This window comes from Manis javanica, chromosome 13, assembly GCF_040802235.1.
Source record: "Manis javanica isolate MJ-LG chromosome 13, MJ_LKY, whole genome shotgun sequence".
NCBI classification, from domain to species: Eukaryota; Metazoa; Chordata; class Mammalia; order Pholidota; family Manidae; genus Manis; species Manis javanica.
This window is the reverse complement of record NC_133168.1, coordinates 73,491,764-73,515,132: the sequence shown is the minus strand read 5'-3', so window position 1 is coordinate 73,515,132 and position 23,369 is coordinate 73,491,764. Positions and strand designations below refer to the sequence as shown.

At 44.5% G+C, this 23,369-nt stretch overlaps 1 long non-coding RNA gene across 1 annotated transcript in view; it reads left to right on the top strand.

Moving 5' to 3' along the window:
- The first annotated feature begins 450 nt into the window (after positions 1-450).
- The window catches only part of LOC140845836 (uncharacterized), a 36,738-nt gene continuing 13,819 nt past the window's right edge, over positions 451-23,369 (top strand). The window contains exons 1-3 of the long non-coding RNA XR_012124740.1: positions 451-4,842; positions 8,748-8,812; positions 13,553-13,627. This is a non-coding gene — a long non-coding RNA (uncharacterized lncRNA). The remainder of the gene's footprint in view (positions 4,843-8,747; positions 8,813-13,552; positions 13,628-23,369) is intronic.

Sequence of the window (23,369 nt, the reverse complement as noted above, 5' to 3'; positions counted from 1 at the left end):
CCCACCTTGACCTGCTCTTTCCAGTGCCCACACCAGCCACACCGACTCACCAGGCTCTGTAAAGGGATGCTTACATGGACTCTGCACTGTGGGAACCATCCAAAGCCATCGGAAGAACATTTCTCTGTCCTTGGGGTCAAATGACCATTTATGGGATTATTTTAATCCAACTTTGCTTAATGATGGCAAATGTTCTTTCTTCTTATGAAAGGTAAACAAGATGAATTTTAAATGTCTTGTTAATCTTAAGCGATGTACGAAATTTCCTTTGTAACAACTTTCACACTTAATCTCAGTTGCAAGGGAATCATATTTAGAAGGAGCCATTATAGAAAATGTGCTTATTGCATATAGTTCATATATATTGAAATGGTGTTATTTTCTCAATACTTTCCCCAAAGATCTGGGGTATTCAAGTGAATCCTTTCTGTCTTTTTTTCAGTCGTTAAGAAGGTCAGCCCACTTCTCCCATCAGCTTCTGGGCCTGACCCTCCAGAAGCCACTGTGGATCTGACCTACTCCCTATCTTCCTTCCGCTCCTTGAGGCTTTGATGTGAGACACATTACTGAGAGCCTACGAGGCGTCAAGAATGCTGTTAGGAGGTGAAGGGACAGTGGCCGAGCCCAGTTCCTGTCCTCAAGGAACATGGAGACATCAGGTGAGGCTGAGGAGGGAAGAGACAACCGTACCCCTTGTCATTGCTCCCCTGGGTGTGGGCCGCACAAATGTTTGCTGGCCCCTAAACAATACAGGGGGTCCTCAGATGAAATTTCCAGGGTCACCTTTTCCTCTTTCTTAAAAATCTTTATTATTTCCAGTGTTTCTCCAGCCCTCAATGAGTTCCTTAAAACAGTGGCTTGTGGCTTCTACCATTCCTTCCACCCCCAGCTTCCAAAACCTCAGAGCCAGCAAATCAGAGTATGTCTGCTTTGGCTTAAATAGAGCATTACAAATCTTTCCCCCAGTCTCTCTGGGCTTCTTGGCTTTTTTACTGTTACAGCACTCAGAAAACTGCTGTCCCTTTATCAAGTATCATAGTTTATAATTTCCTGAGTCTTCATTTTTGGAGCAATCAGATGCCTCTACTGAATAAGTCTCCTAGCGTGATTATGCACACATCCCGTGCCTTGCTAGGGTCCCCTGAGGGTTTGGTTCACTCTTACCTACAGGAATGGAGTTCTAAAATCTATTTTACTGATCTGAAGCAAAACTGGGAACCCCCTTGATGCTCCTCCAACCCCATCCAAATCAGTCTTAGACTAACATGGGTTTAAGTCAAATCAGTGGGGTAGTAGAGGTTTTACAGTGAAATGAGCAATTTGGGAGGCTCAGGGCAACCCAAGGACATGGCACGCATTCCCTCCACTTGCTCCAGCCCGGGCAGAAGCTGAACTGGGAAAAGGACGGCTTATCCATCGTCATTCTGTCTCTTCTTTCTGTGAGGCCCTGACCCAGCAGTTTAGTGTCACCGCGAAGATCTTGGCTTTGGGGTTATCAAGACCAGAGTTTAAATTCTGCCTCTGCTGCTTATGAACAGAGATTTTCAGTGAGCTATTAACTTAGGATGCACTTTCTTCATCTGAGATAGGAGGCGAGTCCTACAGTCTACTGCCAAGAGTTGATGTGAGAACTGGTAAAATGCAAGCAGGTTGCTCAGACTAGCTCAGCCCCGTGTAAGCCTCAGTAGGTGGTAATGACAATCCTTTGTGGACTGGGGGGCTGCATTAGGCTTTTCTTTCCTAGGCATGGGCCACACTTAGCACCATTCCATCTTTCCTGGGTCCCATGGCTTGCTCATTCCCTCAGCGTCCCCTCAGCACACTGGCAGGGACCATCTGTTATGGGAAAAAATAAAATTGAATCCCAACCTCACACCATGTACATAAATCAATCCCAAATGGACTTAAAGACTTCATTACAAAAAGCAGAACACTCTTAACTTAAGAAAAACATAATGGAGAAGATCTTTTAAGACTTTGGAGGTAAAGAAGTTTTTTAAACAAAATACGTTAAGTGCTAACTATAAAGGGAAGGGTTGATAGAATGAACTGCATTGAGATGAAAGATTTCTGTATGTCAAAAAACACCAAAAGCAAAATGAAAAACATGCCCCAACCTAGAAGGAATTTTTAGTACACATAAACTACAAATAATTATTACTCTTTGTATACTGAAAATGCCTTCAAGTTGACAAGAGAAAGACAAACAATGCAATGGTTATTTTACAGAGCAGGAAATATGAAAGGCAAATAAATGTATAGTATATGGTCGATATTTCTATAATCAGGGAAATGTAAACTAAGAACATATGAGATATATTTGGACTAAAGTGTCATAACAAAAATCAATATATCTGAAAACACCAAGTGCTGGAGAAGATTGAAATACTGTGTAGTTAAGAGTATAAATTGGTACAATCAACTTAGAGAATAATTTTGACATTCGCTTGTAAAGCTGAGGATGTGATCAACATATGTGCTGACCTGGTGATACCACCGCTATGAGCTGGGCTGAAGAAACATCTCGGTCATCTCACAGGTGGTGGTCTCGTTCTTAAGTTGAGTGATGGTTTTCATCTTTCCTTTTTGTAATTGTGTTTTATAACCAGTGCAGACAGTGAATGTATTATTTGGTGTTAATAAAGCATTACATTAAATATTTCAGGCACACACCAAATCAAATGCTCTAGAGAAGCTTTCGCATGTGTGAACTAGAAAACAGGTGCAGCTATGTCCTTAAGAGTGTCATTCATTAAGCAAAAACCTGGAAACAGCCCAAATGTCCACTGTTAGGACTGGGTAATATAAATATGTTATAGTCACACATAATGGAATATTAAATAGCAAGGAATATAAATGAACATTCATAGCATGTAACAAGTGGATGCATCTTGGGAAAAATTCTGAGTACAAAAAGCAAGACAAGGAAGGCTGCTATTCATTATGGTACAATTTTTATAAGGCTCAAAAAAAAAGCAAAACCAAACAGTGTATTGCTTACAGATCCATGAGCCATTCTAAAAGGAGAAAGGATAAGCACGGGTTCTGTGTATCACAGGCCAGAGAATGCTTCTGCGAATGGGCAACTGGAGCTCTGGGCCTTGGGTTTGTGGGGAGCTGGGCTGAAGAAACATCTCGGTCATCTCACAGGTGCTGGTCTCGTTCTTAAGTTGAGTGATGGTTTTCATAATTTCCTTTTTGTAATTGTGTTTTATAACCAATGCAGACATTGAATGTATTATTTGGTGTTAATAAAGCATTACATTAAATATTTCAGGCACAAACCAAATCATACAGTCACTTGTTGGCCAAGTTACAAGTTTTAGACTTCATTTTTCCCACTCATATTTATCTTCATTTTCCCATTCTTATTTCCTATGGGACTTCTCAGAATCTGGACAGTCACGAGCCAGGCCAGAGTGACTTGGTGAACTCTTTTGCTTGAAAAAAAAAAACCTTCCCTTCCCTTGAGCCCAGGCCTCTTTTCTCAGCCCGGCTCCCTACAATGCCGAGGCTCAAGCTGACCATTTTCAGAAAATTTCTGTGACTCCTCTGAGCAGATCTCTTGTTAGGAGACACATCACACCCATGACATCATCCCTCCCCTTCTCCAAAGGATGGCTGACTGTCGCAGGCTTACAGCTTGGAGTGATCCCTGGGGGCTTTTATAGGAGCCTGGACTCCACAGGGCTTATCAGAACCTGAAGCCCTGGCCAGGTGCGTGTGTGGGGCCTGCCCGCCCCATCGCCTCTGCCCCTGGTCAGCTTGTGGACTCGCTGACCTTTCTCTACCTCCATCTTTCTTTCCTTACGTGATGCTGTGGAGCCGTTGAGATCATACTTAATAAAACCTACTGGAAGTGTAGGCCAGAAATATTCTCAGAAGCATGTGAGGGTGGGCAAAGGAAGATTTCATGGTCAGCTCCCCTTGCCATCCCATCCCCATCCTGGGAGTGGGTCAGTTTGGCACCTGCCACCGAGAGCTGGGGCTGTGATGCCTCAGTCACTTGCAAAACTAGGACTGGGCTCTTTCCCAGCTGCGGATCAGGGCTGTGCACACTTCTTAAACAAAGCAAGTGGGACATGGAACTCCTTCAAAGGTTCCGGTTTTCTTGATGGCTCATTGGACAGAGAGTGTGCTTTTAATTAAATCGTGTTCATAATTAGTTGTTCCCTTGAACGAAGACTTGAGTCTCAGCACTCTTCTGGGGCTGAGTTACTTACATTTGAAAGCTGGCCTAAGAAGCTCAGTGTCTCTATGGATGATCATCTGGAGCTTTGGGCCTTGGATCTGTAAGGAGCTGGGCTGAGCAAAGAGGTACAAGCTAAAGGGAAGGGGAGTCTATTTTTCAGGGAAAAGACTTCACCAAGTCACGCTGGCCTGGCTCGTGGTTGGGCTCGTGACTGTCCAGGTGCACATATGCTCACACCAGCTTTCAACTGCAACTAGCCCAGCCAATGACAAATGCTGCAATTCAAGACTGAGTTCGTGGGAACAAATAATTATGGACATGATTTAATTAAAAACAACCTCTCTGTCCAATAAGCCAGTGAGAAACTGTGAACTAGAGATTTAGTTCAAAGCACTGTGAGGAGGTTTGCCATTGGAGCAAGGATACAAATGGAGCAAGGGAGCCTGGCACAGGACCCAACAAGTCCAGACCGGAGGCGGGTGCAGAGCAGGGGTCTTCCTCTCTCAGCTTCCCATGCTGGTGTCTGGGTCCATCTCACTTCCACTCGTGGCCTTTGAAGATCAGGTGACCTGGCTGGGCACATGGGCTGTGGTTAGCCGGGCACATCTCTTTGGGCACATCTCTCCCAGCAGAAGCTGACTTTGCAACAGGTACTTAATCTCTCTGGACTAGTTTCCTCATCTGTAAAATGGGTATAATAATAGTGCCAGCTTGCTAGGGAATTATGAAGATTCATTATTTTTCTTGATGAAAAGACACTCAGTACCCACAGTGTTAACTCTGGTCAGATATTTGTAGCTGCCAGGCCATGAGAAACTCCCTGGTGCTATACCCTGCCTGGTGCTGCTGGGACCCAGCTCGGAATCTGTCTGGGACCACTTCTGGGTTTCAAGGTACTGAGCGCTTCTTATAAAGCAGGGGGGTGGGGGTGGGGGTACCTGCCCAGGCACGTGGACCCGGGAAGGTTGATAGTTCACCTCAGACCAGCTGTAGGTCCTGGTATTTCAGCTGATAGATGATTGTAAATAGCAGCTTGTGAGATTACTTTATGATACAATGGTTTCTTTGATGGCTTGTCACTGTAACTTAAAAATATTAAATAAATTCATCCATGAAACTTTGGAAGAAACTGTCTACAAGGAATTGGTTGTTGCAAAAACTTAAAAAAGTTTCAACACTATTTGTGAAATACTGATTATTTAAACATCACTTCCACAGTGACTGGGCACATTTTTAGAGAATGGTGTCCAGATACAGCCTCTGCAAGCCTAGGCAACTCTCTGAGGGCCTCACGACGAAGAGGCCCGGATGGAAACCGCAAGCCTTGCGAGGCTGCTCACCTCTGCCAGTACCCAGCCAGGGCCTCATGTGCCTCATTGTCTCCTAATTCTGAGCTCTTGACCTCTCCCTGTATTTCTTCTGGATACTTAACAGTTTTGTCTAAGTCAGAAATTCAAGGACCAGTTGGTTATATAAACTGTCATTAATTTCCAAGTGAATCTCATAAACAGCACAAGAGCAGGGCATGCTAGACTCAAGGTCGATTTTTTTGCTGGGTGTGGGCTGATGAGCAGCCTACGCTTGTTTTGTGCTGTCTCAGGCCTGCCAGTTTGAAAGCTGTGTTCTTTTTTCTGCACTGAGCTCTCTAGATTTGAGCAGGAGAAGTTAATGAGGAACTAACATCCCTTTGCCAGGAGCTGTGAGCACCCTCTCTGGCCACGGATCCAAGGGAAAGAGTCCTCCAGCCAGGAAAGCCCGGCCCTGGACACACCTGCAGGGCCGCCTCAGTGTGGTGGATAGAACCTGCCCCACACCTGCCTTCCCGGACTTCACCTTTGCTGTATTTGTGGGGTGGGGCTTCAATACTGTGTTTGAACCCAGCACTCAGCCAGCCACGGGAGGAAGAAATCCATCTAACTGAGACAGCAAGGGTCCCTGGGGCAGTGGCCCAGGGCACCCTCCCCATGTGGTTTCATCCTGGGACACTGTGAAGGGGACCCACACCTCGCAGGTGTGCTCTGAGCCCTGACTCAGCAGGCATGTGGCAGCGGGGAGGAGGTGGTTCTGTGGGTTGGCTGAACCAGCCCATAAGGTCACATGCCCCTCTTCACCCTGGTGCATCCCACCCATGGGGTGAGGGTACCACCTTTCCCCGCTCCCACACTCTCAGCCGGCCCCTCTTGAAGCTCTGGGTGCCCTGTACCCTTTTCCTCTGGAACAAGGGACTATGCAGGGTGTCATGGGGGCCAGGTGGGGGCTGAGGGCCGACAGCTCCCAAGTTGGCCTCCCTAGGGGGTGCCTGCACCCTCACGTGTCCCTTGGATATGTGGAGGAGGAGGAGGAGGGGCCTCTGACCTCACAGGAAATCATTCCTGCCCGTGGAGAGCTTTTCCCTCCTTGACTTTGAGCCAGATGTCCTGATCTGAGGGGTGAGGGGCTCCAGGCGAGCTTCTCTGCTGGCAGCCGAGAGATGCTTGTGGTCACAGCCCCACTCGGTCACATCTCTAGCTGCTCCGTGGAGAGGATCACGTGGAGGCAGGTAAAAAGGCAAGAAGGTCAAATAGACCAAAGCAGCTTCAAAACGCTTGTCTGGCATTTCAATGACAAGAGGTCAAAATACTCAAGTAGTTGTCCTGTCTGGGTGGCCTCAGCCTTGGGGTGCTCCCAGTAACCCCAAGAAGCAGACAAGGCTTCTGCTTCAAGCTTCAGTCAGTGGCCTGAACGTTACAGGGACTTTTGATACACAGAGAGAGAGAGAGACAGAGACAGAGAGATAGAGACAGGGAGACACACAGGCTCAGCGTCTGACTTCGGGCTGGGCATCTCAGATTGAAGCATGCAGACCTTCACTGGGGTAAGGTGTGGGCTCAGTGACAGCCAGCCCTCCCTTGGTGGCCCGCAGTTGCACTGGCTTCGGTTCCCTGACTGCCATGCCCGGGTCTGCTGTTGTGATCACTCCAGCAGGGCGGGCGGGGTGAGCCTCTCTGGAAGTCGCCTGAGCTTCCACCCTTTGCCATGAGCTGTGAGCACCCTCTCTGGCCACGGATCCAAGGGATCCACTGGGGTGACCCTGCAGGTGTGTCCAGGGCTGGGCTTTCCTGGCTGAAGGACTCTTTCCCTTGGATTCGTGGCCAGAGAGGGTGCTCACAGCTCATGGCAAAGAGAAGCTCACCTGGAGCCCCTCACCCCTCAGATCAGGACATCTGGCTCAAAGTCAAGGAGGGAAAAAACTCTCCACAGGCAGCCTGTGGCCAGCCTGGAGCGGTTTCCAGCTTCGGGGCTGTGGCCACTGGAAGCCCGCGGAAGATCTCCAGGAGTTCTGAGCACCCCCGTGTTGACACCACCGGGGTGTGTTTGCTGGAGATGTCTCGGTGAGGAGGGCAGCCATGCGAGGTAGGATTGGGAGCAATCAGCACAGCTTCCAGAAAGCACACACCAGGTTCCTTCATGGCATGCGAACTGTCAGAGAACAATTCAGCTATGGGGTCACAACACAGTGAAACAGCATTTACATGAGGAAGCATGCGCATAAGTGGAGCCATTTGCCGAGATGGGAGGGTCCTTTGAAATGTGGGCAATTACGTGAAAGTTTATGATGATAATAATAATGATTTATTGAGCATTTGCTACATACGAGCAACTTCCTAAGCACTTTGCACGTTTTATCTGATAGCCTCATAAACCCCCTTGAGAGGTGGGAATTCTTACCACACCCAGCTGATAGAAACTGAGGCTAACTGAGGTTAACTAACTTGCTTAAGAGCACAAACACCTGAAGGGCAGAAGGAGGCTTTACACTTGACCTTGCTGACCCCCTGTACTTCTTATTTCCTCTCCTGGGGAAATAAGTTTTGTCTTAGCAGGGACCTAAAAGATCAGTTGTTTGAAACTACCAATGATTTCTATTTGAATCTTTTCGATGCGCAAGTAGGTCAGATTTGTTCCTTCTAAGGTTCTGAATCCCCTTCCCACCTACAGAGATGAGCTCAGAAACAGGTGAAACAGGGTTATTTCTCCCATCCACGGTCTCCCATCCAGGGTCTGCACAGATTCTGAGGGGTTTTTCTTGGAGCAGGGTGCATGCCACCTCCATTTTGTCCCTGGGGATGGTTACCTGGGATCAGAGCAGACTTCTATGGCCATTAAGCAAAACGAAGCTAACTAAATATTAGAGGTGAATGAGTATTTGACCTGAGCCAGTTTTTATATTTCTGGGGTCTCACAATATTGAGTAGGTGCTCAATGAATGTAGATAGAATAAATAAATAGACTGGCCTGATGACCTCATGTTGTTCCCATGTCCTTGTTAAGGAAATGGAAACTTTGACAGGTATAATATCAAAAGCTAGGAACCAGAAACCTGATGTCTGTATTTCAAACTATGATGTGTTGTGATTTTTAAAAAATAAAACATGATGCTATTCCCAAACTATGAAACATGCCAATGACATGCGTTAATTACAATGAAATTCAAAAGAGCAGAAATTCTACAAATGCTAGAGACATGCCCTCCTTCTAAGCACTTGTATTTCTAAGTTGCAATTTCTTCTCACAGGTTCGACCATCACTCAGCATATAAACAAGCCTGACTGAGCGGCTTCAAGGAACAGGTGGCGACAGGTGGGTAACAATGCTAAAGCTCACTTACCAGAAGTCGCCATTGACAAAACCTCTTCAGGAAACTTTACCAAATCTGCAGATGGGTGCAGAGCAAACCCATCCAATCTTCTCTCGATAAGCTCTCAGTCTGTAGGAGCTAAGCAGTCCCTGGATTTCTGCTCCAAATGGCAACTGTGGTAGAGTCCAGCAGGCATTTGTCACAGTCATTTGGCTAAAGGGAAGGGAGGGAATCAGGAAATTGGACTTCATCAGAATCGTAGAGTCTAGCCACTCTCCTCTCTTTCTGATACGTGTAGTCACAGTTCCAGTCCTGTGCTTTACACTCCCTCACCGCCCTCCTCCCTGTGAGTGCCATGTGTCCCTGCAGCCTCACAGGTGATGCCACTCGTTTGCGCCTTTCCTCTCTGCCCTGATTGCTCTCCCATCTCTCATGACCGTGTATTCATCTTGTCTTCTTATGTTGCTCTTCAGTCTCTCATGGCTGTATTGCCATCATGTCTTCCTGAATTGCTTCTGATCTCATGTGCATCCACCTTGCCTACCTGTACTGCTGTTTGATCTCACGGGTTATCTCTATCTTGTCTTTACCAGAGAACTGTGAACAGTAGAGGGTGGGGAAGAGGAGGCCTTTGGACTTAGACAGGTGTGGGCTGGAGGCCAGCTCAGTCACGACATTTATCAAGACAAGAGAGGGTATGCCTTTGTTAAAAACAAACCTACACTTCAGTGGGTGAGCACTTTATATGCTCATCTCTCGCTCATCTGATGCAAGCTGCGAAGCCCTCCTTCCCTTAGTCTAACCTTTCAGAACATGCAGTTTCTGAGGTCACTGCAGCATCCCAGAGAGAGATGAAGGAGACACAGCGGCTCTTCCCCGCCCCCACCCAAAAGCGACACAGCACTTACGCACATGGTCCTCGGGCTGGAACTAGTCACGTGGCCCTAATCTTACTGCCGGGAGGACTAGAGAAGCATGGGCATTTGGTGAGCCCCGATTGCCTGCTGCAGATCCTTACTAGTTGTGTGACTATGGATAGTTATTCAGCCTCTGTGAACCTCAGATCCCTTGATTATAATGTGAGATGCCTTGTAGGTGGGCCACAGGATCAAATGAAATGATTTTATATGAAGTTTGTAGCCTTGTGTCTGGCTTATAAGTGCTTAGTTAGTATATTTAGCATATATGCCTGTAAAGGTTATGATGGTCTAAAGATAAGGGTCATATTTTCTCTTTCTTTACCTATATTCCTCACCCATCATATTATTATCCAGTAAGATAGAAAGAAATTAAATTTATAATTATTTAATTTGGAACGATTATGGAGTACGCATACACACACATACACATACAAACAAACGCCTGGAAATAGGTAAATGTATTGTAGGTTTTTAAATTATTCATTCACCATTCATTACAACCATTGTTTATGTGCAGTGGGAAGGGAGTACAGGCAAGAACGTGACTGATATGGTATCATTCAAGGATTGTATGGGCTAGAGGAGGAGAAAGAGCTATTATGTGTAACATTGTAAATAATAATATGATACAATGTAAAAGTGAACTAAAAAAATACAGGCAAAATGTGGTGGAAACATAGATGAAAGAATTATAAGAAAGCCTGCCAAACAGAGAGGGCAAATAGTGACTCTGGGGCATCTTACTACACTGATGGGCAGTGACTGCAGTGGGGTGTGGGGGGCACACGATAATATGGGTGAGTGTAGTAACCACATTGTTTTTTCATGTGAAACCTACACAAGAGTGTATATCAATGATACCTTAATAAAAAATAAATAAATAGATAAATAAATAAAGCCTGCAAAAGTCAGGGAAGTTTCATAGAGGAGAGAACTAGGTCTTAATGAACAACAGAAACTCACGTGAAGAAGAAAGTGGGAATGAAGTTCCAGGCACATCCTATTTACTACAGGTGGTTACTTTAGAATCTACATTGGATAACCATGGCTAGATCAGACCTGTACCTGTCAGGGTTAAGTTGTTGAGAATAGAATCGTCTCTAGTTTACACAGGAAAGAACTTACTACAGGTGTTTAACTGGCTTAGCGAATCCCTGGGAGTGCTGAAGAGACAGACTGTGTTGAGTTTTCAGGAATGTGTTCCAAAGTCACTGAGCCCCCAGGGCAACTGCTGTTTTCCCACAGTCAGGAAGCCACTGGCTGCAGAACCACACCCCCAACAAGAAGGGCGCTGTGCTGAGGGGGCAGTTACATTCAGAGAAGCTCACATGTCTACTGGAGATTTCAGCATGAGTTGAAAGGCCTTATTTCCCTACGGATACAGTTTTCAAGCATGAGGTGAACGTTTCTTTCAGTCCTAATATTAGCTCATAACTTGGCCAGGCCTGAGAAGCTTGGACTACCATAAAATTAGTGACTTTAAAAGAAAATATTCAAACAGAATGAGAGTTCAAGGTGCAGATATAGAATGACCTTGCTATTACATTTCAGATAGTAAAAGAGGAGACAGGTGTTTATTTTAGCAGCCTGTACTGTATAGGATGAGACCCCAGAATACTCTGCAGCCATCACTCATCCACGGGGAGTCACACATGAGCCCTCTGGGGAGCACTTTACTGAATGTTCTCTTTGCCTCAGTGGCCAAACCTGGACTCTGCAGGGACAGGCTAATGGGCCAACAACATTTCAAGCTGAAACCTAGTAAGTGCAATGAAACTTTAAATGAGTTCATGTTTAAAGGACTCATAAAAAAGATCCCATAAAAAGATGTGCTTATGCTGCCAAGTACATTTAAGAAAATCTGCATCCTTAACATGAAAGGAAATGTCAGCTCTCTGTGGTTAATTCAACTGTAGGTAATTTTTCAGTGTCCAATTTAAATTATTGGTTCCTATGAATATCAACTAAGACTTTTGGTCCAGGCAGCATGTGTTGGAGCACCTGACAGGGATATTTGGTAGCTAGGCAAAGGCAGACCCCTACCTGGGGTGGAGGCTTATTAGGCTTAGCCTGAGGCCAGGGCTGAAGTGGGAGAGTGTGTGACTGATGAAGGTCATTCAAGGCCATGTGACATGGTGGAGAAAGCTCAGGCCTGGGACTCAGACCCACCCAGATTGCACTCCTGACTCTGACTTCCAGCAAGTTAACTTGGCCTCTCTGAAAATAGTTTCCTCATCTGCAGAATGTTGATCATGATTGCACTGACTTCTCAGAATCCATGTGACGCTTCAGTGAGATTATGTTTGCAAGGTCCTAAGCACAGATCTCCAAGATAATAATGCTCAGTGAATGGTAGAAGTTATTATCAACCATGTATGTCCCATGTCTTCTCTGGAAGTCTGTACATTACTAACAAAATAAAGCCCAAGCGTGGTGGTTTCTATAGTCTAAGACGCTGACGGATCCTAGGTTCGGTGTGAACAAATGTCCTCTTGTTCTCTCTCTCTCTTTCCCCTCCCTCAACGCCTGCAGATGACCCTGCTCTGTGCAGCACCAGGGCAGCCTCACGTTCATTCAGTGATTAGTTAGGATCTGCCAGTGTCATTTTGAAATGCTTCTGTTGTGACCTCAACCAGACCTTTGTATACACATGCTATTTAGAATAAGGGCAAAGTACAGTTGATTCACCCTGGAATTTGTATTGGGTGGGTAAAGCTATGTGAGGCTGGAGAAGGGGCATACTTACTGTTGGCAAGTCCCAGGGAGGCAGCAGCTCTCAGTGAGAAGGGCACCACCCTTGGCTGGTTGTTTCCATGGACTACCTTTCAAAGGATGCTTTCTGAAAAGTGGGACACTGGGAGAGAGTGATTTTAGTGCTTGGAATTTGTTTGCGTGAGTGAACATAATATCCAGACACTGTCTTTTGTCATCCATTGATCAACTGTTTGTTTAATTAATTTAGTTTATGTAAAATCAGCAGAAGTAGTTGTATTTGTTGGCGGGCTTTGCGGGTCTGTGAAGAATAAGGGGAGCTGGACTCCAGGGAGGCTGATTCAAAGGTTATTAAAGGTGATCTGAAGGAAGTGAGCCTATCAGATTGTCTTTACCTGCCGTCAGCTTCCCAGTGGGTCTGTGCTGCACAGGTGTGGTGGGGTATCTGTCCTGGCCTCTCCTGTGTTCCCACCTTCCGTCAGGGCAGCCTCTGCTGCTCCTTCCTTCCCCCTCTCTCTGGGCGACTGATGACCTCACTGTCCCGGAAACACTGGTTTCAGGGTTTCCCTGTTTCCATCCCCCATATTGTGGACTATCCATTCTCCAAACTAGGTCCGGTCTTTGGCCGCTTCCTTGCATTTTGCTAGGTGTCTAACCAGCTGGTCTGTGGTAAGTGGTGCGAGGAATTACCTGCTCCCCGAAATGTATCCGTATTTCCAGGAGGGGCTCACAGAGAGGCCTTACTCCAATGTAATGACTACCCCTCTTCAGATGGGTGCAGAATGCGTTTTAGTGGGAGCACAGTGGGGGGTGTGGTAACTTCAGGGGTTCCTCAAATTATGCCACATATTGGTCCCTCAGTTTGGCCACATGCAGGGGGTGACAGGGGAGCAGAGGCTCTGGGTATGGGCACACACGGGCAGGTGGGTCCCATGGTTCTAGGTCCTGGAATTTAGGACTGACCCTCACTATGTGCTTCAGCGTGTGGTGATGATCCCGGGGAGGTGGGGGGGCTGCATCCATGGGCTTTGAGGGCGTGAGTCTGCCTGGCGTCCAGGAGTGCTAGAGAGTCCCAGGAGAGACGTCATTCCCTCCCCCATCTTCCCGCAGGTCAGCCCCACGTTGGCCCCGGACCCTGGCCGCATGGCTGCAGGAGCCGGCCGCACTGAAGTCCCTGAGGGAGAGGTGAGAGCAGAAAGCCACGAGAAGGGTCTCCCTGCAGCTGCCTGGACTCCTCTGTCAGTGGTTCCACACAGCGGGGGGGGAGCTGGGCCTGCAGCAGTGACCCGACAGAGAGGCCGAGTGAGGCCTGCCCGTGCTTCCCGCCCTCCCAGACCACAGTGGGTGTGTGAGGAGGGCAGAGTGTGCTTCTCAAAGGGTCTCCCGTGGTCTCCAGCCCCAGCATGCAGGGAACCCTCCAGCAGGCAGGAAGGGTGGGAGCGGTGAGTGCAGCCACACCCTGGCTGTCCAGGCCGGGGAAACCCAGCTCCCTCCTTCTCATTGGCCTCTGGGAAAAAAAAAAAAAGGCAGATCTGAGGTACCACATAAAACCCAGCAGGGTTTTATTTCCAAATTTGGTGTTTCAATGAAAACACTTGTTACTTCTTGATGAAATTACCATAAACTTGGGTAAGTTTGAAATGCTCTTAGACGCCTTCTCCTTCGGGTGTCCTCCTTTAACAAATAACCTGTTATGTCCTCTGGCTGGGTCCTCAGGTAGTCAGGTCATGGGTCTTCTTGGCCCTGCCCCATTCTTCCCATAATACCTTGTGTTATGACATCATGGCGCCCCTTTGACTCTACTATCTGAAACCACTCTTCACTCCCCAAGACTCTAATGGGGTCCCTGAAGGTCCGGCATATTCCTCACTCTGTTTTGGGGTCCTTTTATCCCTCACTGTTTCATACCCTGAATCTTGCCTGAAAGATGAGGATATTTTTTTAGTATCTTAGGGTGTCATATATCAAAATTAAGCTCTTCATAGACTATTTTGGAAACTAGAAGAAAGGAAACTTCAAGCTGACTTTTTCTGCTCCACGCATTCACCTGGAGATCTGGTGAAAGGAGAGGCTGGAGGCAGCGCCACCCAGCTAATCAAAACCCAATGTGTCAGGCTCAAAATGACTGTATCGCTCTTAGATTGAAAGGCACTTGAGCAATCAAATCCTGACAATGAAAGCCTGTCGACTCGCAGAGACTGGAGGAAAGGCAGCCTGTCATGGGTGCAGACTGGCATGGGCATGGCCTTGCTGCTCACCTCTACAGCCCATGATGGGGAGTTCCTGGACCAGGACAGTTCAGTGCAAAGACCCTGGGACATTTTTAATTCCTCTTAAGAGGACAAGACATAAATTTCTTTATCGTGTCACAAATTTCCAAAGTGAAGGAACTCTTTCAACTGTCTTAATCAGAAGATGTTTCTATTGGGGCCAGAAAAACAAAGGAAAATGCATAACCACCCCCTCCTTGGCTGTGTGCAAGGCTCTGCTGCCAGCCCAGCTGACACGCAGGGGCCACGAGTGGAGAGGCCAGCAGTAACCTCAGCTCTGCTCTCTCTGACTGCTCCCAGCCTGGGTCACAGGGCTCCAGGGCCTTGACCTTGACAAGACCGTGCACTCTGAACTCCCCCGACCCCAGCCCCAGAGCACCAGGCTCCCCATCCCAGCCTCTGAGAAGGTCAGAGGTGGAAACTTTACTGATTCACTGTGGGACTTTCCTATCTGGAAGCCAGAATCTTCTTCCCGTATATTACAATAATAAAAAATAATTACTGCTGCTATTGGATTTTTATACTAACCACACCAGGTCCAGACATCTGCCTTAGACTAAGCTGCAAAACCTTTAGTGGAGATTTTTCCATGGCTGCAAAGCTCTGCAAAAACTAGAAAATGTCCAACAACTGCTGTAGCCATGGAAGTATTATAAGAATGAAGACATTTCAAATACAAGAGAAATAAATGACTGATCATGCATATCAAAAAGACCCTAAAGAATAGCGGTTTCTTTTGGCTAATGCTACAGAAATGAGTAATAAGCCATTAGTTAGAACCATGGAGATAAAGGCCTTTCATTAATCATGCAGGAGATTAGAAGAAGGAGGAGAAAGGGTAGGTCCTCAACTGGATTTAGGAGATTATATTCAAATCAAGAGGCGGCCTGAAAAGCATGGTTAGCAATTTAGTTCCTGTCAAAGAGAAGGAACTGGCTGCAAGAATTTTGGAAGGGACCTATTTTCATGCTGTTTTCTAGTATCCAGTTTAGTATTATGGGAACTAAGAAACCTTATCGAACCCTAATACTTATTTTTGCAACAGTAGACATGGCAGTCATATCTTAGAGTAGAATATTTAATTAATGGGACATCATGACCTTTTATAAAAGGAGCAACATGTAGCATCTGTACAAGTGTCTGCCTCTCTCATCCTGTGCACTCAGACCTCACCAGGCTGTGTGCCCCGGGCAGGACAGACGAGCTCTTAGTTGACTCAGTCGCCCTCCCCACCATAGACGCCTCTTATCTTGCTGGGTTATCCTTTTCCTGGGTCCCGTGAGATTGTTTAAGAGGTTACAAGCCAGGGTTCCCTGGAGAAATCGAACCAATAGGAGAACGAGTAGAAGAGATGTTTTAAGGAATGGATTCATGTAATTATGGGGTTGGCAAGTTCAAAGTCTGTAGGGTAGACCAGCAAGCTGGAAATCTAGGCAGTTGTTACGTTGTAGTCTTGAGGCAGAATTCCTTCATTTTAGGGAATCCTCAGTTTTAGCTCTTCTAGCTTTCAGTTGATTGAGGGAGACCCACCCACATTATGGAGGGTAATCTTTACTTACAGTCAACTGATTCTACAATGATGTTGACCACATCTACAAAATACCTGTACATAACATCTCGACTGGTATTTGACTAAAACAGTGGGCACCATAGATCAGCCACGTTGGTGCATAAAAATTTACCATCATACCTTGTATCTGTTTCAAAAATATTCCAGAACTCCTCTGAATCCCCAGGTCCCCACAGCCACACGTGGCTGAGCTTTGTATAGAGCCAGTGGGGGCTCATGGAAAAATGTGGGTGTGTGGGATAATATTATTAATACTATTTCCCAGAGGTGGAATAAATATCATTTTCCTGTGTTCAAATTTTAATAAAATTTCCAAATTCTAGAACACTGAGAGGATACAATAAGGATTATTGACAGCTAAAAGGGTAATGCCCTTTAAAATCCAGCAACAGGCTGCTACCAGTATGAAGGCAGATTGGGAAAGTGTGAAAATATGCCTCTCCTTCACTCTCTCAGACGTACCGTTCACACCCTGTGGCATGAAGAGCCCAGCTAAAGGCGCAGGCCTGGGAAAATCCCACAGCACTCTTTCCACGGAAGCTCCAGCATGTCGAAGCCAGGGCACCATCTGAGGTACATCTATCTGTCTGAGGAGGGGGAGCTGTTAAAGGCTCCCCAGGAGGCTGCATTTGGCAAAGTGCCTGTCAGTCATCAAGAGATGGGGTCGCTGGCCCGGGAGCCACAGCCAGTCTGGTGCCTCTGCCTGCAGAGCCCCCTCCCCTCCCCCCGTGTCCCTGCTCCACACGACTCTCCACCTTTGTCCTGCCTGTGTGGCAGAGAGGCCTGCAGAGTTTACTGCTGACGAAGGCCCCAGAACCTTCTGACAGGCACACTCATTACTTCTTCACTTCTGGATTACCAATGGCCAAATTCAGGAGGAGAGATGATTTCTGGGATTCCTCTTTTTCGTTGGAACAATGTAATTGTGATTCTCTGTCCCTTCTCTGCCTATTCAATTTTCCTCTTCCTTCTAAGGTGAACACAGACCCATGTCTTCAGTTCAGTTCCCCTAGGCTGTTCTAGCCAGGGCTAAGCTCTCTCCCCTCTTGCTTCCTGGAGGGCTCATTCTTTCTATTATTCATTTAAAAAACATCTGATCTGGTTATTACTAATTTTTAGGTCCAGATTTTATCTAGTCAATGTTGGTAACTCCTTGAAAGCCTAACCTGAGTGTCACATTTATGTAAAATCTGCCTTATACTACATCCCAACCCTTGCATGACTCCCCTCCAACACCCCCCCACTCACCCAGGTATGTACATACATATGGGCATGCATGCATGCACACACATGCACACAGCCCCCAGACAGAACAGAGATTTAATCCCTTATGAGTGGCACTGATGACGCAAACTGCTTCACAAACTAGTATACAATAATTTAACATATAATAATGGTGACTTTTACAGAAAAGATGTTTGCCCTCAGAGTGTTATGTTATAGTTTTACTACCTTACACTTGCATTTTTGAGCAATTACTATGTGCCAAAGACTACTCAGGGCTCTTTATGTATTTGCCCTATTAGATTTCACAACATCCCTGCAAAATAAGAATGCCTATGCACATTTAAAACACTGCGACTGAGAGCTGTTAAATAATATGCTCACAGTCTTGCATCTAATAAATGGCTGGGTAGTGTTTATATTTATTTGCATCCACCAAATCATACCAATGTACAAAGTACAGTGTAGGAAAGGGGAGGAAATCACAAGAAATTCCCCATCACTGTGATACACTTCCATGTGGGACAGTAGGGAAAGCATAGGTGTGGAATGAAATGGTTTGGCTAGGTATTGATTGGAAGTTATATGAGCTTAGGAAAATCTTAGTCATCTGAGACTAGATGTCTAGATTTCTTAGTCTGTAAAAAGGGGGTAAAAACAATTTTCCTACCTTATATATATTATCAGTAGTGCAAAAAGACTGACTAGTTCCAGGGTTTATTTAGAATCATCTCTTACCTCCATGGAGTATTCTTGATTTTGCAATCTACCCAAAGTACAGAAATTGATGTGATATTTGATATTTGTTTCTGGATACTTTTTGTATCAAACAAATATTTTTAAGACTCCACCAAAAAACTATTAGAACTAATAAATGAATTCAGTAAAGTTTCAGGATACAAAATCAATATACAGAAATTTGTTGTGTTTCTATATACTGATAAACTATCATAAGGAGAAATTAAATAATCCCATTTACAAATGTATCAAAAATAATAAAATACCTAGGAATAAACTTAACCAAGGAGGTGGAAGACCTATACTTTGAAAACTATGAAACACTGATGTAAGAAATTGAAGACAACACAAGTAAATAGAAAGATATACTGTGTTCATGGATTGAAAGAATATTGTTAAAATGTCTATACTCCCAAAACAACCTACAGATTCAACACAATCCCTATCACAGTACCAATCATATGTTTTTTTTAAATTAAGGCATCATTGATACACAATCCTATGAAGATTTCACATGAGCAACACTGTGGTCTCAACATTCACCCACATCATCAACTGCCCCCCCCACTGACCCAATTGCAATCACTGTCCACCAGCATAGCAAGATGCCATATAGTCATCACTCATCCTCTTCATGCTATACTGCCTTCCACATGATCAACCATGTTGTGAATGCTAATTATAATGCCCCTCAATCCCCTTTTCTCTCCCTCCCCAACCCCTTCCCTTTGGTAACCACTAGTCCCTTCCAGAGTCTGTGAGTCTGCTGCTGTTTTGTTCCTTCAGTTTTGCTCTGTTGTTATACTCCAGAAATGAGTGAAATCATTTCTCCACCTGGCTTATTTCACTGAGTGTAATACCATTTAACTCCATCTGTGTTGTTGCAAATGGTAGGATTTGTTTTCTTTTTATGGCTGAATAATATTCCATTGTGTTTATGTGCCACATCTTCTTTATCCATTCATCTACTTATGGGCACTTAGGTTGCTTCCATTTCTTGGCTATTGTAAACAGTGCTGCGATAAACATAGGGGTGCATATGTCTTTTTGAATCAGGGATCTTGTTTACCAATCATATTTTTTTACAGAAAAAACAATCATACAATTTGTTTAGAACCACAACAGATCATGAAAAGCCAAAGTAATCTTGAGAAAGAACAAACCTGGAAATATCACATTCCCAGGTTTCAAAGTATACGATAAAGCTATAGTATTCAAAACAGTATGGTCCTGGCACAAAAATAATGCATAGATCATTGGAACAGAAGAGAGAGCCCAAAGATAAACCTATGCTTATATGGTCAATTAATCTATGACAAAGGAGGCAAGAATGTACAATGGGCAAAGGCAGTCTGTTCAATAACTGGTGTTGGGAAAACTGGACAGCTACATGCAAAATAATGAAATGGATCATTTTCTTACACCATAGAAAAAATAAACTCAAAATGGATTAAAGACCTAAATGTAAGACCTAAAACCATAAAACTCCTAAAAAATATGTGTTAGTGATGTATTCTTGGATTTGTTTCCTCAGAAAAGGGCAACAAAAGCAAAACTACACAAACTAAAAAGTTTTGCACAACAAAGGAAACCAGCAAACAAAAAGGCAACCTACTGGATGGGAGAAGATATTTGTAAATAACATATTTGATAAAGGGCTAATGTCCAAAATATATAAAGAACTCATAAAACTCAACAGCAAAAAAAACCCCAAACAATCCCATTAAAAAATAGGCAGAGGACCTGAATAGACCTTTTTCCAAGGAAGCCGTGCAGATGTCCAACAAACACATGAAAAGATGCTCAATATCACTAATCATCAGGGAAATGCACATCAAAACTACAATGAGATATCATCTCACATGAGTCAGAATGGCTAGTATCAAAAAAACAAGAAGTAACAAATATTGTGAGGATGTGGAGAAATGGGAGCCCTTATGCACTGTTGGTGGGAATGTAAAATGGTACAGCCACTGTGGAAAACATAATGGAGTCTCCTCAAAAATTATTAACAGAAATACCATATGATCCAGTCATTCCACTTCTGAGTATTTAGCTGAAGAAAATGAAAACACTAACTTGATAAAATATATGTACCCCCATGTTCACTGCAGCTTTATTTACAATAGTGAAGATGTGGAAACAACCTAAATATCCATTGATAGGTGAATGCATAAAAAAGATGTACGTGTATGTGTGTGTATATATATATATATATATATATATATATATATATATATATATATAGTGGAATACTGTATAGTAGTGTATACATATGTATAATATAGTTTATATACACGTATATAGAGGGATATTACTTAGCTATAAAAAAGAATGAAATCTTGCCATTTGTAACAATGTGTTTGGACCTAGAGGGTATTGTGCTAAGTGAAATAAGTCAAACAGAAAAAAATACCATACAGTTTCACTTATATGTGGAACAAATGAACCAGACAAATGAAGAAACAAGCAAACAAAAAACCAGAAACAGATTCACAAATACAGAGAAAATACTGATGGCTTCCAGAGAGAAGGGGGTGGGGAAATGGGCAAAAGAAGTGAAGGGGCACAAAAGAAGTTGAGAGGCACAAACTTCTAGTTATAAAATACTTAAGTCACAGGGATGAAAAGTACAGCATGGGGAATATAGTCAATAACATTGTGATAACTGTCTGGTGACAGATGGTAACACACTTATCAGGGTGAGTATTTTGTATCAAGTCACTATGTTGTACACCTGAAACATAATATTATGTCTACTATATTTCAATTAAACAAAAAGCATCCTGCCTTTCAGAGGCTGAAACCCCAAGACAGATGGGAAATAAAAGTCCCTCTGCTTTCACTTTATTTCTCAATGTTTACTGCAACCACTTCTACATCATACAGAAATCACTATGGATCTGTCATTTTTATTTTAGATTTCAGAACTTGATTTTGGTTTTCATTCATATTTTTGTTAGAAAGCAGTTTTTTTCTTCCTGCAATGCCACTTCTGAGGTACTCCGCATTTGAACTGGCAAAGCTTGTCACCCTCATATAGACACACTGACACTCCCAAATAAAATGACAAATCCATTTTATCCACTGATTTATCAACAATAAGTTGGCATGCCAGTGCAGATGGGGCATGATGAAGGGGGCCCAGAGAGAGGAAGGAGGACCCACATTTTAGGGTTTATCAGTAAGAATTCTTTAAAAAAAAAAATTAAATGAAGTGCTTTTTTGTTGTTGTTTCCAAAAGCACTTCATTTAATTTTTTTTTTGAAGAATTCTTAAAGGTCTGCTGCATATATGAAGAACTTAACATTTACTCTTTTCTCAAAATGGACCATTAAAGTCATCATAAAATGGGGCAGAGTTTAGATTATTGCTGAGCCAAGCTGTTAAAATGTCTGCCACCCCGACCCCACCCATTCCACTCTAGTTAATTCCATCCCCCCCACCACCCATCAGACCGGAACCTCACCAGCACCCCCTCCTCCCCCACCCACTCCCGTCTGCCTGTCCGTCCTGTCCCTGAACTGCCTGAACTGCTATGGGGGCCTCCAACAGGCCATCTGGCAGCTATGCAAACTAAGGTTGCTCTAAGAAGAATTGTCTCACTGAGGGAGAAATGTATTTCCAGATTGCCAACTTGTCCTGGTCTGCCCAAAACTCTCCCAGTTGTAGCACTGAAAGTCCTGTGTCCAGGGAAACCTCCTTCAATCCTGGACAAACCTGGACAGTTGGTCATCTAATACCATGATTTCTGTCCGTTAAAGCGGGCCTTACTCCATACCCAAGAGATACGCATTTTTAACTAAAATGATTTCAAAATTTGTATAATTTCTCAGATGAAATTATGAGCTTAAGGATTTTCAGAAGTTGCTATCTACTTTTAGTCTTAGCAACCTTCTTTGGTCTTACTAAATCAAGATGATGTAAGAAAGTGATGTTTTGCTTTGCCCGCCCTGACTGCTGAGCCTGGCCTGTCCTCAGCACCTCCTTCAGCTCTGATGGTGCTTCTTCCTTCCTTCCTCCCTGTTTTGAATGAGAGGAAATTTTATGTCTCTATTGCCCTCTGCTCAAAGACATTTCTTGTATTTGTTGCATGGATAACATTTTAAAATAAAGTTTACCTTCTCTTTAGAACATTTCTGATAGACCCTGACTCACAGTTGTATTGGCCCATGGTCCCTGCAGGGTAACTGTGAAACCCCAGAGTCATTTTGTTTCCTTAGCCCCCCAGTGGGGTGATTTCCCAGACCCACCAGGCCAGCACCAGTCAGGGTAGCTCAAGATGCTTTTCTGTATTTATAGCTCATATCGCATTATTTTGCCCCCCCGTTACCTTGCTTCCAAGCCTTGTCCTGATGCCTTTGATGCCCGGCCTCTTGCCCTGTCCTCCGCCGTTGTGCACTCACCCTGGAGGCCCAGGATTCGGTGCTGTTCCATCCTGGTTGATGCTTGCCTTGGTTGATGTTGGCCTGGTGGGAGGTAGGAGCCTAATAACTTCTGGAGGATCCTGCTCTTATATTGTAAAATGAGAGTAGAAGCATGAGTTGATGCATTTAGGGAAAGGAAATGGGGAACAGGCACAGCTCTTTATAAATAGTAACAAATGTGTATTCAGTTAGCTTCCCACAGTGGGTCGTTAAGTTAGAAATAAAAGTGAATGGTGTAACAACTCAACTATGCTGGTGCAAAGACCCCTAAAAGAAATGCACATGCAGCTTCTTGCTTACTTTAGTGTGCACCTAGCCCATGGCATGGTAGAGACTGAGAATGGAGGGCGACGGGATGCAGTGGGGTACAAGGCAGCCCTCCTCTTCCAAAGGCAAACTGAGAGACCGGAAAGAGCTTTCACGTGCTTTGTAATAAGCTCTAAATAGGAGTTTGCAAGATGTCTAAAAGCAATAAATATACAGTAAGATCCACTGGGGATGGGGGTTCTTGTAGGTGTTTTGCAAATCTGATCCCCTGCAGACTCTCAAGCACATTATTCAAAAGCAAACAGTGGGGAAAACCCCCATAGCACTGCTCAATTTGGATTTTCAATTAACAGCTAAATACAGGATCCTGTATTCTGAAGAGTTTAGTGACACAACTATCCGATTAAATCACTCAAGTATTGTTTTAAGTA